The sequence below is a fragment of the Macaca fascicularis genome, chromosome 14, assembly GCF_037993035.2.
Source record: "Macaca fascicularis isolate 582-1 chromosome 14, T2T-MFA8v1.1".
NCBI lineage: Eukaryota > Metazoa > Chordata > Mammalia > Primates > Cercopithecidae > Macaca > Macaca fascicularis.
In genome coordinates this window covers 103,599,214-103,616,810 of record NC_088388.1, presented here as the reverse complement: position 1 = coordinate 103,616,810, position 17,597 = coordinate 103,599,214, and the positions used below count along the sequence as shown (strand labels likewise).

General features: G+C 34.9%; 2 long non-coding RNA genes across 2 annotated transcripts in view; one reads left to right on the top strand and one right to left on the bottom strand.

Moving 5' to 3' along the window:
- The window catches only part of LOC135967111 (uncharacterized), a 483,062-nt gene that overhangs the window by 238,620 nt on the left and 226,845 nt on the right, over nucleotides 1–17,597 (bottom strand). The gene's annotated exons all lie outside the window — the stretch shown is intronic.
- Nucleotides 2,072–12,186, top strand: LOC135967110 (uncharacterized). The gene is made up of 4 exons (XR_010580977.2): nucleotides 2,072–2,253; nucleotides 8,148–9,737; nucleotides 11,160–11,353; nucleotides 11,687–12,186. It is a non-coding gene; the product is annotated as an uncharacterized lncRNA (long non-coding RNA).

Here is a 17,597-nt window from a genome sequence, read left to right as displayed (position 1 = left end):
GTTGACTGCTTGATTGATAAGTTTTATCTTACTTAAATTGACTATGGTGCCATCAGTTTTTTTTTCCTCACTTAAGTTCTACACATACATATGCATAAAATGTTGGTTATTAGTTATTCCCCTTGCTTTTCCTGCATCATTTATTTTCTTCAATAAGTGGCTTCAGGGAAAAAATAAAACACTGGCTAAGGATTAAAAACAGTTACTTGTTCTCATCCAAGTTACAAATTAGTGTTTATAATTAAACTCCAACCTTAACAATTTCTTTGTTTTGAATCCATCCTGTTGAGTGGTTACAGAATTGTCTAAGTATATTTCTTCTAACCTAATGCTAATAATGTACTGGCTTCTACACCTTTATAATTGTTCATTAGCTTCAAGCAGTATGTTTTGACTTTTATGTCCTTGAAACTATGAAATTATGTTTCTACAATTCAGTTTTTCTAATGTTTCTACTTTACATATAATGTATTATGAATCTGAGATCTGAGGCATTTTTAGAAATTCTGAACTGGAGATATCAGTGTAGTCAGAATAGTGTCAAATGTGTAACCCAAACAACATAATTGGTACTTTGAGGTTGAGGTTGATGTGACATTCTCTTGAACATATTTTAATACTTATGCATATTTAAATTAAAATTTTAACCTCCTGACATTCAAACCAACAAGCCAATCACTATCCAACTAGAGAGACATGTCTTACAAATAAGATGACGCCACAAAAATCATTTGTCTTGAGTCTATGTTCATAGAACAAGAGATTTGAAAAAAGACTAGTTGTTTACTAATATTTTGACAGTGAATTTTTATATTAGAATAGCTTTTCCAATGGATTATACACCCAGAAATCATATCAAATATGTTTGTCTTTATATTGAAAGGCTGCTATCTAAAAATGATGGTATGGCATGTGTTCAAGCATGACATTCATTTCATTTTACAATTTTATCTTTTTATATAGCAGGTAGGTTTCTGGCTATCCCACACAATATAATGTTTTGTTTCCAGGAAGACTGGATGAGGTAGGTATCTGTATTAGACATACACTATACCTCCCTATCAGAATCTACCTGTCCAGAAGTAGTATTATTTATTGTACCCCTTTTTGATCCTTGTTACCAGTGTCAAAGTAGCAAGGCTTCTGGAAAGAAGCTTAGCTTTGATCGTGGCCAGAGCCAGGTTGGCAGGTGAGATGTTAAAGTTTGTTTTGCCCCAACATGATGTTGTCGTGACCCATTTTGGTGCCATACAGCTGAAGGTATGTTTTGGTTGAGGATCCTAACTTCCAGTGAATTCACGCACAGCTGGATCTTCTTGGGAAAAAGGATCATCTTTCAACCCTTCAACAGTATTTTCTACTTACAATTTCATTTAACATTTATCAGAGTGCCAGCTTTGTAGTAAAATGCTGAAGTGAAAATTCTTATGTTTAATAGCAGGCAAAAGTGAAAATTATTGTATCTGATTGAATCTGTGTTTGCAGTGAACAGTTGAAATTTAAATTGGGAAGGTGCCAGAGGCCTATTGGCTACCTTCCATAATTGTCAAGTTCCATGGAATGGAGGAAGTTATTTTATTCCAAGTAACAAGAATAAATTTGCATCCTGAGATCCAGTGCTGCTACTTAAAACCAAAATACACCAACATTTTATGGCACAGAAATACAGAAGATCCTTCTTGCCAATTGCCTCTATGTTTATTTACTTCAAGTCCCAGAAGAACAACCCAGATCAGTTTTGCCACTGACATTATAAATAGCATAGCAAATTCATAACGAGTCTTTTCTTCAAAGAACGGAAATGAATCTGAAGTCTGATTAAACTCACAGTGTCCTTGTGAGGGAGATGGGAAGAGACAGAGTATTTTGTCTAATTTCAAGTTCAAGAAAGCAAGGAACACAAACGTTAAGTGGCTGGTGTCCATTTATTCAAGTAAATTTATTCAGAAGTTGAGCCAGAAATAAAGATCAAGTCTCCTGGCCCATGCACTAGGCCCCATGCTGCCTCACAGCTTTCAAAACCATCATTTTCTTGGGAAATGCTAAAAAGCTTTCCCCTACCATACATACTAGATTCAGACACACTGCCATCTACTGACCCACCAAAGGATGTGCCAGCATAAGACATCCTGACCTTCAAGGGAGGGAGGAACACCTTGAGAGGAGTTGAGATCCTGCTTTCTCTTCAGAATGCCATCTCCAGGATGCCAATGGGTTGTGTCTACAGTACTATGTAGGAAAGTGCTGCAAGAGGTAAGTGAACTTAGAACATTTCCTCCCCGATCAAGGGATTAGTATTTTGGCACTATTAATATTTATATAATGATGTCACAATGCACTATGTTGTCTATATGTGGGACATCCTTGAAATAACCCCTTTCTCTCAGTACTCTTATTTTGACATATTCGTCTAGGGATTTGAATCGTCTAAGATAGTTTTTCTTTTTCACATAGAACAGTTTGAAGAATGCCATATGATTTTTGTGTTCTCTATTTTGTCTTTCACTGGTGTCCTATAAGATGTGCTAGTTATCCTACATGATGCCAAGAAAGGCATAATAGAAACCAAGCTAAATAGCCCCAGTCCTGTGCTTGTAGAAAAATATCATAAAATGTCCTAAAAGAGCTCTAACAATAGGAGAACTAGGCTCCTAAGTATATATTTTCAGCAAGATTCTTTTTTGTTCAGAGCCAAGGTATTTTTTTTCCCAGAACAAATATCAGTGTCTTTCTTGCCACATCAACTCTTTAGAGCTTGCCTGCATTCTTCCTAGAATAAGAGTAACATTTTCCAGACTTGATCAAGTGATGATGAATACAATTACTGTTTTTGTTCCATTTTTACAGCCAAAAATTAAAGTTATGATGTTTGTCTATTGCTTGTGATTGTACTTAGTTCATTGCCTCTAAGACAGAAGTTAAATTTAAGTATGTGGACCATATATTTCTTTTTTGATGAGCATAAATGGATAAAATTAGTATTTTAATATATAATCAGTGTCTATAAAACAATCCACATAGTAGCAGAGAAGCATTTGTGCCACGCTGGTTACTTGTCTTCATTTGCTTTAAGATCTCAAGAAAAGTTTATCTCCCAGGATGGTGGTTCATAGGCACTGTGATTGAGGACTATACATAGAAAACTTATTGTGAATATAGAACTTATTTCTATTCTTTCAGGATATGAAATTTTATGTACATGAAAATTTAATTGTTTTTATAAAAGAATTGGTTTGGTGTTACAGTTAGTCAAGCAGAACTTATCCTTTGAAGTTTACAGCTTGAAACTCAATTTGAAGAAGACCATTGATTTAATTTGGAATAAATGTCTGTATGTGTCCATCCAAATCTTTACAGAAATACCTTATTTTGAAGTCTTCTTAGGCAGAAATAAGAAACTGTTGTTTCCAAATTTTTTAAATGTCAAGAGGGTCTCTAAAATTATGACAGAGGTGAGGGATACAAGAGAGATACATTAAGAATGGAAACATCTGGGAGTTTTACTGACTCAGTGAAACTAGGGCATTGTGAAAACGTTATCGAAAAAATCTACAGAGAGAAAAGTCCAGTTCAGAAATCTGGCCCTCACATATTCAGTCCTTAGTAAAGGCTTATTAGATGTTGCAAGATGAGAGTGAGGTCCAGGAATGGTTAAATGGAAAATGAGAAGATAAAAGGTTATGAGGAGAGAGAGAAGGAATAATAGGAGGGTGCCAAGGCATTTGAACATCTTTGGTATGAGCTTGAACAAGGTGCTAGACATTTGGAAAGCTTATCTGAGTTAAACTGAACTACCAAACTTATTGAGAAGCAGTAACAAGAACAAAATGTTCTTTAGCTTTGTTCCATTTAAAGCAGATGCACGTATATCAATCTTTTACAACATGATTATTTATATTTGATTCTTCTCGTAAAATCATCACAAGACATCAAATTGTCAGGATAAATCGATTTTTTAAATGTTCGCAAAAACTGTTTTCCTGACACTGGAATGGTGAATTAATTCAAGTGTTATCGATATGTTTCTTCTGTTATTCTTTCTTTTAATTTTTTCTGTCCTTATATATTATATAATAACATTATAATATAAAAGATATAACATATATTATAAAAAAATAATATAAGAATAATTTCACGCAGAATTAAAGGTATTTGTACAAATTAGTATGTTTTGTTTTAGATGAAAGATTAAATAATTGGTTAAATCTCCTAGACCTAGGTGAGCCAGAAGAAACACAGGCAGAGTCTCGCATTCTTGTAGAGTTGAGGAGACAGCTGAGAGTTCCCAGACAAAAGCAGCTAGGGTTCACAGAGCATGAGAGAAGGGACAGCTGCACAGGGAGAAAACTCTGGCAATATCTATCGGGTCTTTCTCGAGTGTTTCAGGAGAGAACTTATCTGCACATGTGTGGGTGAAGTCTACTCAAAACTGAAGAATGAACCTCTGGAAGGACCAAAGGGAACAATTCTTGGAGCTCAGGTTAAGCCAAGAATATTTTATTTTTCTTCACCATCCAGAAGGGTCAATTCATCAAGAGGATATAATATTGCCAAATATTTATGCAAGTAGTAACAGAGCTTCAAATTACATGAAACAAAAATAGATAAAGCTGCAAGGAGAAAGAGACATATCCAAAAAACAGTTGAAAGTTTCAATATCCCGCTGTCAATAACTGATAGAAAAAGTTACGCTAATTCTATACAAACTCTTCCAAAAATTGAAAAGTACGGAATACTTTCCTAATCAGTTAATGATGCTAGCATTACTCTGACACCAAAACAAACAAACAAAAAAAGCATTATAAGAAAAGAAAACCGGCTGGACACAGTGGCTCACGCCTGTAATCCCAGCACTTTGGGAGGCCGAGGCGGGCGGATCACAAGGTCAGGAGATCAAGAACATCTTGGCCAACATGGTGAAATCTCATCTCCACTAAAAATACAAAAATTAGCCAGGCGTGGTGGCACGCGCTTTTAATCCCAGCTACTCCAGAGGCTGAGACGGAAGAATCACTTGAACCCAGGAGGCGGAGGTTGCAGTGAGCCGAGATCGCACCATTGCACTCCAGCATGGGCGACAAGAGTGAAACTTCGTCTCAAAAATAAATAAAATAAAATAAAATCAGAAATCGATATTTTGCATGAACATAAGATATAATAATTCCTAACTAAATGTAAAAAAACACAGAATCCAAAAATATGTAAAAAGCATAACATGTCATTACCAAATATGTATTAACCCAGAAAATGCAAAAGTGGTTTCACATTTGAAATTTATCAATATAATTTACCATGTTAACAGATTAAAAAGAAAAAACATACAGTAATCTAAGTAGATGCAGGAAAAAACTAAGACAATCAGATTGAACATCTATTTCTGAAAAAACTCTCGGCACATGAGAAAAAGACAGGAACTTGATAAAGAAAATCTACAAAAACCTACATATAATATCATATTTGTGTTAAGGATTAAATGCTTTTCTCCTAAGGTAAGGAACAAGAAAATTTCATTCCCTTTTTTCAACATTGTACAGGAGGATCTAGTTAGTGCACTAAGGCAAGAAAAATAAATAAAATACATTCAGATTGGAAAACAAGTAATTTATTATTATTATTATAATTTACGTTCTGGGATAGATGTACAGAACGTGAAGGTTTGTTACACAGGTATACCATGCTATGGTGGTTTGCTGCACCCATCAACAGTCATCTACATTAGGTATTTCTCCTAATGCTATCCTTCCCCTAGCCCCCCACCCACAGACAGGCCCTGGTGTATGATGTTCCCCTCCCTGTGTCCATGTGTTCTCATTGTTCAACTCTCACTTATGGGTGAGAACATGTGGTGTTTGGTTTTCTGTTCCTATGATAGTTTGCTGAAAATGATGGTTTCCAGCTTCATCCATGTCCCTGCAGAGGACATGGACTCATCCTATTTTATGGCTGTGTAGTATTCCATGGTATCTATGTGCCACATTTTCTTTATCCAGTCTATCATTGATAGGCATTTGGGTTGGTTGCGAGTCTTTGCTATAGTGAAGAGTCCGGCAATAAACATATGTGTGCATTTGTCTTTATAGTAGAATGATTTATAATCCTTTGGGTATATCCCAGTAATAGGACTGCTGGGTCAAATGATATTTCTGGTTCTAGATCCTTGAGGAATTGCCACACTGTCTTCCACAATGGTTGAACTAATTTACACTCACACCAACAGTGTAAAAGTGTTCCTATTTCTCCACATCCTCTCCAGCATCTGTTGTTTCCTGACTTTTTAATGATCACCATTCTAACTGGCGTGAGATGGTATCTCATTGTGGTTTTGATTTATTTTTTTTTTTGTTAAGACAAAGTCTAACTCTGTCACCCAGGCTGGAGTGCAGTGGTGCGATCTGGGCTCACTGCAACCCCCGCCTCCGAGTTCAAGCAATTCTCCTGCCTCAGCATCCTGAGTAGCTGGGATTACAGGCATGTACTATCACATGCTGCAAATTTTTGTATTTTTAGTAGAGATGGGGTTTCACCATGTTTAACAGGCTGGTCTTGAACTCTTGACTTCCAATGATCTGCCCACCTCGAGCTCCCAAAGTGTTGGGATTACAGGCTTGAGTCACTGCACCCAGCCGGGAAACAATCAAACATTTTATTTCCAGATATGATCATCTACGTAGAAAATCAACTGACATCTACAAAAAAACTATTAGAAATAATAAGTGAGCTTTGCAAGTTTGCAAGGTGCAAACTTTATATACAATAAATAAATTCTATTTCTATATACTAACAATAAACAATGTGAATAGTATTTGTAATAATATACATAAAAATGCCTACTGATAAATGTAATGAAAAATGTAAACAATATAAAGCATTAATGAGAGAAATTAAATGAGATAAAAATAAATAGGGAAGCAGTCCGTATTTATAGATGAGAAGACTCAATATTGTTAAAATAGCAATTCACAAATTGATCCATATTCAATCTGATTTCAGTCAAATCCCAGCAGTTTGTTTTATAGAGGTTGGCAATGTAATTCTAATATTCATATGGAAATTCAGAGAACTTAGAATAGCTCAAATAACTTTGAAAAAGAACACAGTTGAATGACTTACACAAGCTGACTTCAATGCATACTATAAAAGCTGCATTAATCAAGAAAGTATGATATTGGCATCAAGATAGACAAATAGATAAATGGAACAGATTGAAGAATCCAGAAATTGATTTTCAACAAAAGTACAAAAACAATTCAGTGAAGATAGAATAGTCTTTTATAAAAATGATGCTGGATCAATTGAATATTCACATGCAAAAAAATAAAAGAACTTTATACCTTGCATCATGTACAAAAAACTTAAAACTATTAAAATTCCTAGAAGATAACAGTTATCTTGAATTAGGCAAAGATTTCTTATATAAAGTCACTAAAGCCACATATATATATGAGAAAAAGATTAATAAATTATATGTCATCAAAATTAAGTATGTTTGTTGATCAAAAGACACCGCTAAGAGAATGAAAAGGAAAGCCACAGACCAGAAGGAAATATTTGCAATTCACATCGTTAGTAAATGATTTGTATGTTGAATATATAAAGAACTTTCAAAATAAGAAACAAACAAAAAACGTATTAAATTAAGGGCAAAATTTTGAACTGACTCTTTAAAAATGATATGAATGCCAACTAAACACATACAAGTATGCTGAAATTATTAATCATTAGGGAAACTGAAACTAAATTTAGAATGAGATATCTCTACACATCTAGTAGAATGTTTACAATAAAACAAAACTGACCCCACCAAGTGTTGTGAAAGATATGAAGCCATTTATTTCATTCATAGGTATTTATAGAAGATAAGCAAAAACATGTCCATAGACAAGGTTGTTCATAGCAACATTATATGTAATCCACAATACCTGGAAACAACCCAAATTTCCATCAATAGATGAATGTGTCAACAAATTTCAGCATAATGAATTACTGCTCAGAAAGAAAAATGAATGAACTAATGATATGCAAAAGGACTTATAATGAGATTCAGGAAACACTGTCTCAAATACGGCACCTTGACATATTGAAGAAAAGCACAGAAGCAGACATGTGACTCTGAACTTACCCAACCCTCACCTTCTTCTCTTAAACAGGTCATGAGACCTTCATGTGAGAGCTGCTCTCCCTGTACCTTGAGGAAAGAAACATCTTTCTCTCTGAAGATGAACAGTCACAGAGAAGTATCTGAATAAACACGTCTTACTAAGTTTCCCCCAGTTTATTATTATTAGATCACACCCCCTTTGTCCAGTATATCCACTTTTCATCAAACCTAGTATAAAATACAGTTGACCCTTGAACAACATGGGGGTGCTATGAGCACTAACTCACTACACAATAGGAAAACAGCATATAACCTTTGACTCCCCCCAACTTAACTACTAATAGCCTACTGTTGACCAGAAGAAGCCTTGTCGATAATACAGATAGTTGATGAACATGTATTTTGTGTGTTAATGTATAATACAATGTATTATTACAATCCAGTAAGCTAGAAAACACAAAATATTGTTAAGAAAATCATAAGAAAATACATTTATAGTACTGTATTTGCTTATGCTGTGAGTTTACCTCATGTGTTTACAAGATGAATCGTCTGTCTGAAATGATGAACAAAGGCAGCTGCAGACCTCTATCTAGAGCACATGTCAAGCAATTCAACTTTTGCTTAAAATTCTATGACTTTTCTCCACTTCTTAGGGGCACCTCCAGCAGCACTAGTAGCGCTAGTGGCACTTTGCATGGTTCCGTTATTAAAGATTCAAGGTATTGCACTAAACAAGATGAAAAATACACGAGAACTGCAAAACATCACTTTGTACTGCAATATGCAATTTACTGGAGAGATCAACTGCTCACTGGAAGATGATTCACCTCACCTAGCATTTTAAGCAGATACATGCAACACTTATTAATAAGAGGAGTTGACTGCAAAAATATTGCAGTAGTACAATATGTACTACACATAATTTATGCAGTTATAATTTAATATCACATTTTTATGTTTGTTTACATTTCTCTCTACTACATACAGCTGTGCTACATATGGTCTGTAAGTGTGAGCATAAGTTTTGGTAAGTTTTACTTTTTGCAATAGATTTGTGTACATTTTGTGAGAATTGATGAAATATACTAGTATCTACGTATGATTTTTTTCATTTTTGACATAGCTTTTCTTTTGTTTTGACATTTCTAGACTATGCAGTTCATCTGGGAGTTTTCCAAATTCTTGCAAATCTCTAAAAAGTTTTTTAATACGTTGGTTGAAAAAATTTCCATGTCTAAGTGGATCTGCACAATTCAAACTTGTTCAAGAGTCAATTTCATACCCAAGTTTAACTGTTTATTTTGGTTTTCATATCCTTATGAGGATTCCCGTGTTATGTAAAATATATTACATGGTTGTAGGTATGTGCTCTACCCTGAGAAGAACATAGGCCATTTGTTTCCACCCACGAGTCTTAGTTTTTAGATATGCATATGCCAACCTGAGAGGTACTGAACCAATGTAGCCATGCTTTGTGTGTTCTAGCCCTGTTTGAAAGTTCTTTTTTGTCTAAGGAAAGGAAAACAATTCTCAGAGAACTCATCTAGAATAACATCCCTGTACTTTCTTATGAGAAAGAGAAAGTTGCTTGTTGAAGCCTTTGGAGACAGAAGTTTTAAGGTGCTAAGAAAGAAAAGTAGATCACTATTTTTTCTCTCACAAAGCTGTGCCTAATTTCCACACAATATGAAAGTCGTATCTCTTATGTCACTACTAATCTACATGCCATGTTCTACCTTGTGTTTTTATTACATTTTTTTATTTTTTTATTTCAATAGGTTTTTGAGGAACAGGTGGTGTTTGGTTACATGAATAAGTACTTTAGCCATGATTTCTGAGATTTTGGTGCACCCATCACCCGAATGGTGTACACTGTACTCAATGTATAGTCTTATTCCTGGCCACGCCCCACCCTTTCACCTGAGTCCCCAAAGCCCAATGTATCATTCTTATGCCTTTGCTTCCTCATAGCTTAGCTCCCACATATGAGTGAGAACATTTGATGTTTGGTTTTCCATTCCTGAGTTACTTCACTTAGAATAATAGCCTACAATTCCATCCAGGTTGCTGTGAGTGCCATTATTTTGTTCCTTTTTATGGTTCAGTAGTATCCCATGGTATATATATACACACATACATACATACAACATTTTATTTATCCACTCTTTGATGGGCATTTGGACTGGTTCCCTGTTTTTGCAATTGCAAATTGTGCTGCTATAAACGTGCATGTGTAAGTATCTTTTTTTGTGTAAAATTACCTCTTTTTTTCTGAGTAGATACCTAGTCGTGTGATTGCTGGATCAATGGTAGATCTATTTTTAGTTCTTTAAGGAATCTCCACACTGTTTTCCATAGTAGTTGTACTAGTTTACACTTCCATCAACTGTGTAAAAGTGATCCCTCCTCACTGCATCCATGACAACATTGATTATTTTTGATTTTTTTATTATGGTCATTCTTGCCGAAGTGAGGTGGTATCGCATTGTGGTTTTGAATTTGCATTTCCTGATACTGATGTTGAGCATTTTTCCATATGCATTGATAGGATTGTTTGTTTTCTTCTCGCCTATTTGTCTGAGTTCTTTGTAGATTCTGGACATTACTTGTTATACTGTTTCCATGTGTTTGGACAAATGTATAATAATGCATCCATCATTATAGCATCATAGAGAGAATTTTCACCACCCTAAAAAAATCCTGTCTGCTTTGATTATTCATCCCTTCCTTCTTCCTCACCCCTGGAAAACACTAATCATTTTACCGTCTCCATAGTTTTGCCTTTTCTAGAATGTTATATAGTTGGAATCATACAATATGTAACCTTTTAAGCTTAGCTTTTTTCACTTAGTAATATTCATTTGATTTTTCTCCATGCCTTTTTATGGATTGATAGCTCATTCCTTTTCAGCACTGACTATTCCATTGTCTAGATGTAACACGGTTTATTAACCTACTGATGTCTTGATTGATTCCAGTTTCAGGAAATTATGGATAAAACTGCCATACGAATCTATGTGCAGGTTTTTCAATGGATGTATGTTTTCATTTTCTTCAGGTAAATACCAAGGAACACAAGTGCTGGTTCACATGGTAACAATATGTTTAGATTTGTAAGAGACTGTCAAACTGTCTCCCAAAGAGGCAGTACCATTTTGCATTCCCACCAGCAATGAATGAAGAGTTCCTGTTTCTCTGATCCGTGGGGATGCTCCTTGACTTACAATAGAGCTATGTCTGGACAAACCTATGGTAAGTTGAAAATATAAGTCGAATGTGTGTTTTTGACTGAGAGTACTTTCAACTTACCATGGATTTGTCCAGACATGATCCCATCATAAATTGAGGAACGTACTGAATGTGTATCACTTTCACAACATCATAAAGTGAAAAAAAAATAAATCTTAAGTCGAAACATTGTAAGTAGGAAACCATCTGTATTTGGTATTCACAGTGTTCCAAATTTTGGCCACTTTAACAGGTAAGTAATGGTATCTCCCTAGCATTTTAATTTGCATTTCCCTGATGACGTATGATGTGGATGTGAAGTATCTTTTCTTTTTTTTTTTTTTTTTTTTGATATAGGGTCTCACCCGGTCACCCAGGCTGGAGTGCACTGGTAACTCACTGCAGCCTCTAACTCCTGGTTTCAAGTCATCCTCCTACCTCAACCTTTCAAGCAGCTGGAACTACAAGCACATGCCACTTGATGTCTGGCTTATCTATTTATTTATTGGTAGAGACAGGGTCTTGCTTTGTTGCCCAGTCTAGTCTTGAACTCCTGGCCTTCAGTAGTCCACCCACCCCAGCTTCCCAAAATGCTGTGATTATAGGTATAAGCCACATGCCAGGACTCCTGGCGTATCTTTTCATGTGCTTATTTGCCATTTGTGTATCTTCTTTGGTGAAGTATCTGTTAATATCGTTTTTAAGAGTTATTTGTATATTTTGGATAAAAGTCTTATCAGATATGTCTTTTGCAACTATTCTGCCCCAGTCTTGTCTTTTTATTCTCTTAACGGTGTCTTTCACAGACCAGAAAATTTTAGTTATAATAAAGTTCAGCTTATTAATACCTTCTTTCAATTATCATGGCTTTGGTGTTATATCTAAAGAAATTATAGCCAAACCCAAGGTAATCTAGATTTTCTTTCTGTTATCTTCTAGTGGTTTTATAGCTTTATGTTTTACCTTTAGGTTTGTGTCCATTTTCAGTTAGTTTTTGTGAAGAGTGTGAGGTCTATGTCCAGATTCATTTTTTGCATGTGAATGTCCAGTTGTTCCAGTGCCACTTGTTGAAAAGACTATGTTTTCTCCTTTGTATTGACTTTGCTCTTTTGTCAAAGATCAGTTGACTATACTTATGTGGGTCTATTTATGGGTTCTCTGTTGTATTCCATTTATCTATTTGTCTATCCCTTCATCAGTACCACACAGTCTTGATTAATATAGCTTTATAGTAAGCCCTGAAGTTGGGTAGTATCAGTCCTCCAACTTTGTTCTTCTTCAATATTGTGCTGGCTATTGTGAGTCTTTTGCTTTATACAAATTTTAGAATAAGTTTGTTGATATCAACAGAACAACTATCTAAGATTTTAATTGGGAGTGCATTCAATCAATAAATCAAATTGAGAACTGACATCTTGATAATATTGTCTTGCTATTCATGAATATGGAGAATCTCTCCATTTGTTTCATTATACTGTTTTCTATACCTAAACACAGTTTTTCTGATGTAGATATAGTACATATTTTGTCAGATTTATGCATAAGTATCTCCTTTTGTGGGTGCTATTCATGAATATGGAATATCTCTCCATTTGTTTTGTTATACTGTTTGCTATACCTCAGCACAGTTTTTCTGATACAGATATCGTACATATTTTGTCAGATTTATGCATAAGTATTTCCTTTTGTGGGTGCCAGTGGAAATGGCATTGTGTTTTTAATTTCAAATTCTACTTGTTCATTGCTGGCATAAAGGAATGTGAATTGGCTTTTTGTGTATTAATCTTGTATCTTATATCTTACAACCTTGCTATCATTTCTTATTAGTTTTAGAAGGTGTTTCTTCTTGTCGAGTCTTTCAAAAATTGACTTTCAAGAATTTCAAGATATTCTACATAAACAATCATATCGAATCATATCATCTGTGAACAAAAACAGTTTTATTTATTCCTTACCAATCAGTATAGCATTTTTTTCTTTTTTTGTTGTTGTTGTTGCTGTGTGTGTGTATTTTTTTTTTAAGACGGGGTCTTGCTTGGTCACTCAGGTGGTAGTGATGTGATTGCAGCTCACTGCAGCCTTGACCTCCCGGGCTCGAGTGATCCTCTTGCCTCAGCTTCCCAAGTAGCTGGAACTACAGGCACATATCACCATGCCTGGCAAGTTTTTGTGCTTTTTTGTAGAGATGGGATTTCATCACGTTGCCCAGGCTAGTCTCAAACTCCTGGACTCAAGCAATCTGCCTGCCTCAGCCTCTCAAAGTGCTGGGATTACAGGAATGAGCTATCGTGCCCTGCACCCCTCTACCCCCTCCCATCGCCTTTTTTTTTTTTTTTTTTTTTGGTCTTATTGCATTAGTTACAACTTCCAATATGATTTTGAAAAGTAATCATGACAGGAGATATCCTGCCTTGTTCCTCATCTTGTGGAAAATCTAGCTTTGCACTATTAAGTATGTTAGCTATAGATTTTTTTTGCAGCTATTCTTATCAATTTGAGGAAGTTTCTAAGTTTACTGAGGTTTTTTTTTTTTTTATCATGAATGAGTATTGAATTTCATCAAATGCTTTTTCAGCATATATTAATATGATCATGAGATTTAAATTCTTTATCTTATTGTAATGGATAACATTAATTGATTTTTGACTGTTGAACCAGCCTTGCACACTTGGGGTAAATTCCTCTGGTCATGTATATTATCCTTTTTGTACTTAAAAAAATTCAATTTGCTAACATTTTTTTGAGTATTTTTGCATCTATGTTTATGAGCGATATTGACCTGTAGTTTCCTTGTCTTGTAATGTCACTGTCTAATTTAGGTTTTAGGGTGATGCTGTCCTCATAGAATGAAAGTCGAAAGTATTCCTTATGCTTTTATCTTCTCAAAAAGTTTGTAGAGAATTGGTATTGTTTCTTCCTTCAGTGTTTGGTAGAATTCGCCAATGAATATATATGGGCTGGTATCTTGGAAGGTTATTAATTGTTGATTCAATTTCTTTAATGAACATAGGCCCATTCAGATAGTCTGTTTCTTCTTGCATGTGTGGTTGACAGATTCTTTCACTAGTGTGTTGACTATTTGGTATAGTCAGTGGGTATAGGTTACAGTTGTTTTCATATATTTATTTTTCTTTTTTAAAGAAATATCCACTTGACATTATCTCTGTCCTTTCTATCAATCTGATTTATAAAGATAACAGCCATTTACTTACCTGCATAGGGTACTAAAAGCCTGGTAGAGAGTGTTTCTGGGAGTTCATAAAAGAAAGAAAATAGTAGACTAAGCATCAAAGACATTTAGTGATTTTGATTGTACAAGAAATCTAAAAGGTGGGATTTCAGAGCTAGTGCAGTGGCTCATTGATGAGATGACTGACCTTAATTATTTCTGCTTTTTTTTCTTTCATTCTTGCCTGTAAATTTCTGTTTAGTTTACCTGTTTTGTTTTCTCTATTGCATTCCACTGCATTTGGTTTTCTAAACTCTCCTGGCAGTAAAATCTGCTGCCTTCTGTTAGAATGGGAAGGGGCAGTGAGCCAGAAGTTTTGAAGGTACAGCTATTTCATAGTCGCATTTGAAACTCTTCCTCCTGGTTTGTTGTTGTTGTTGGTGGTGGTGGTGGTGATATTGGTGGTGCTGGTTTGTTGTTTGTTTGTTTACGGTTCTACACTTCTTTCCCATATTCAGTGCATAGAAAATCATGTACTTGAGCCTCCAATTAATGAGATTCATTGGGAATCTGTGGACCCAGTTAACTTGATTCTTGTGGTTTTCTCCCACAAGCACTTAGCAAAGGTGTGAAAGCTGAAACCCAAATCATTCTTACTATTCATGTACATTTAAAGTTGTGATTTCTGGATTCAACTGCCATGTTTTCCCTTGTTGTTCTTACCCTTGTGAGTTTTAAAATCAATTTTATAAGATTTTAATTGGACTAAAGGATAAAGATTGAGATAATGCATGTGTTCAACTTATCATATTCATGCAAAACATATTTTTTCTTATTTCAAAAATTTAACTTTGTCCTACTCTTTTAAAAAAAGCTATATCTAAGCTCACAAAACAGAAGTTACATACAGTTAAGTAACAGATAGTTAAGTCTCTCACATTTAATCAACAGAATCACATGGTGTTTGTTAAACATCCAGATTCCCAATTCCTCTATACATTCTAATTTAGAAGTCCTGGGTATGGTTAGGTATTTTTTTCTTTTAATTGAATCTTATGTTCAGACAAATTTGTTAAGCATGACTATATCAGTGTTTTCCAATTCTACTGATAATACAAATTACCTAGGATGCTTGTTAAAAGATCCCTGGGTCTCATCTCAAATTCACTGAATCAGAATCTCTAGGGGAGGATCCTGAAAATATGTTTGTTCTAATAAGCCCTGAAGGTGACTATTATCAGGAAGGAATTTTAAGAAATGGTATTCTAGATAAGTAGTAAGGTCAAGAACGAAAAACAAGTTTTAATATGTCTGACCATTTTAATTGGCAGTGACTCTGGAAGGTTGTGCTGAGAACTCTGAAGCCTGGCTGTGACTTTTTGTGAAGAGTTTTGTTATCAACTCGCAGGTGCTCATATAAGAAAATAATTTATTTTTAAATATAATTATTCTACAAATGCCTATTATTTGCTGTGTGCCAAGCACTGTAGGTGCTAAGGATAGTCATGATGCTCACGAAAACTAATAATTGCTATACTGCAATTTAGAGTCTAATATAGAAGACAGGCATTCATCAAGCAATCACACCATTATGTAATTATAAAATATGATAATTGCTAAGAAGGAAAATTATAGGATATGTTATTAGCATATGATAGGAAGATCTGATTTAGTTTAGAGATTTAATGACTTTTTTCTAAAGAAGATGGGCAATATATGTGAAACATTTTATAAATGTGGTAAGTGGATGTAAAAATTTTTCATTAATGAAAGTAAATTTGAATAAAAAAAAAATTGCAGGTACCATGACATTTATCCTATGCTTCTCTCTACTGGCCACATATTCTTTAATACGTAAGAACACATTAAGTGATAAGGATTGCATTAAAGACAGAATCAGGTGCCTTACTCACTTTCAGAATTGTGGCAATCCCCATTTATACTCATATTTAACTTGATGTAAAGACGGTAGAATGTTCTACTTATGACACTGCTGTGCAGACTCAATCTTGCATCACTATGGAAACATGACACCACTGTGAAATAATCACATTATAATGAGGAAGAGAACTGCGTGGTGTGGGTTAAATAGTAAACAAGTACAAAACTTCAACAGTGAGAGTCTTAGCAGCAGTGGTTCACTGGGGAGAAAAGGGGTGGTTTACTCACATTGTTGTCCAACTGAAGGAACCATTTGAAAATAAATGAAGTCTACTGAAGTACTCACAAGTTCTGGTTCTTTTTTTTAAAAAAGCCATAATACCTGAGAGTTTAGTGAATTCTGAAAAGTCAATGAATCCAACATTTGTGAACTTGTTTTTATATATTTTAACATAAAGTGTCATGAATTCTAGCTGTCTGGGTGGCTTCCTAGAAAATCTATTTGAGGGCTTCCTAGAAAATCTATTTGAGGATGAGTCATAGGAGGTTTTGAAGGCAAGATCATGTAGTTCCTCATTGCTTGTAAAGATTTTATTTTTTATTTTTTAAAGACAAACCTTGAGACCAGTCACAGTGACTCACACCTGTAATCCTAGCACTTCGGGGAGGCCAAAGCGGGAGGATTAATTGAGCTCAGGAGTTCAACACCAGCCTGGGGAACATAGTGAGACTTCGTCTCTACAAAAAATAAAAATTATCCACATATGGCGACATACACAAGCGGTCTCAGCTACTAGGGAGACCAAGGTGGGAGGATTGCTTGAGCTCTGGGGTTCAAGGCTGCAGTGAGCCAATATTGCACCACTGAACTCAATGCTAGGTCATAGAGCGAGGCCCTATCTCAAAAAAAAAAAAAAAAAAAAAAAAAAAAGACAAACTTTGAGAAATCAAACAATTGGAAATTATTAGATTAGGTCACCTCTAAAATAGTCTCTAGCTCTCATAATCGCAGAGTTTCCCTAGGAATTGTTAAAAGAGAAAATTACAATAAATTTAGATTAAATTTCAAGTTGGATTTTATTGCAATTCTAGAATTGGCAAACTTTCATTGTATAAAGCAGAATGAATGTTCTGATGAGTTAAGCAAAAGAGGTTGGCTTTATGGGCAGGATAGAACCAAAGAAAGAAAACATAGAAAACAAAACAAAACAAAAAGAT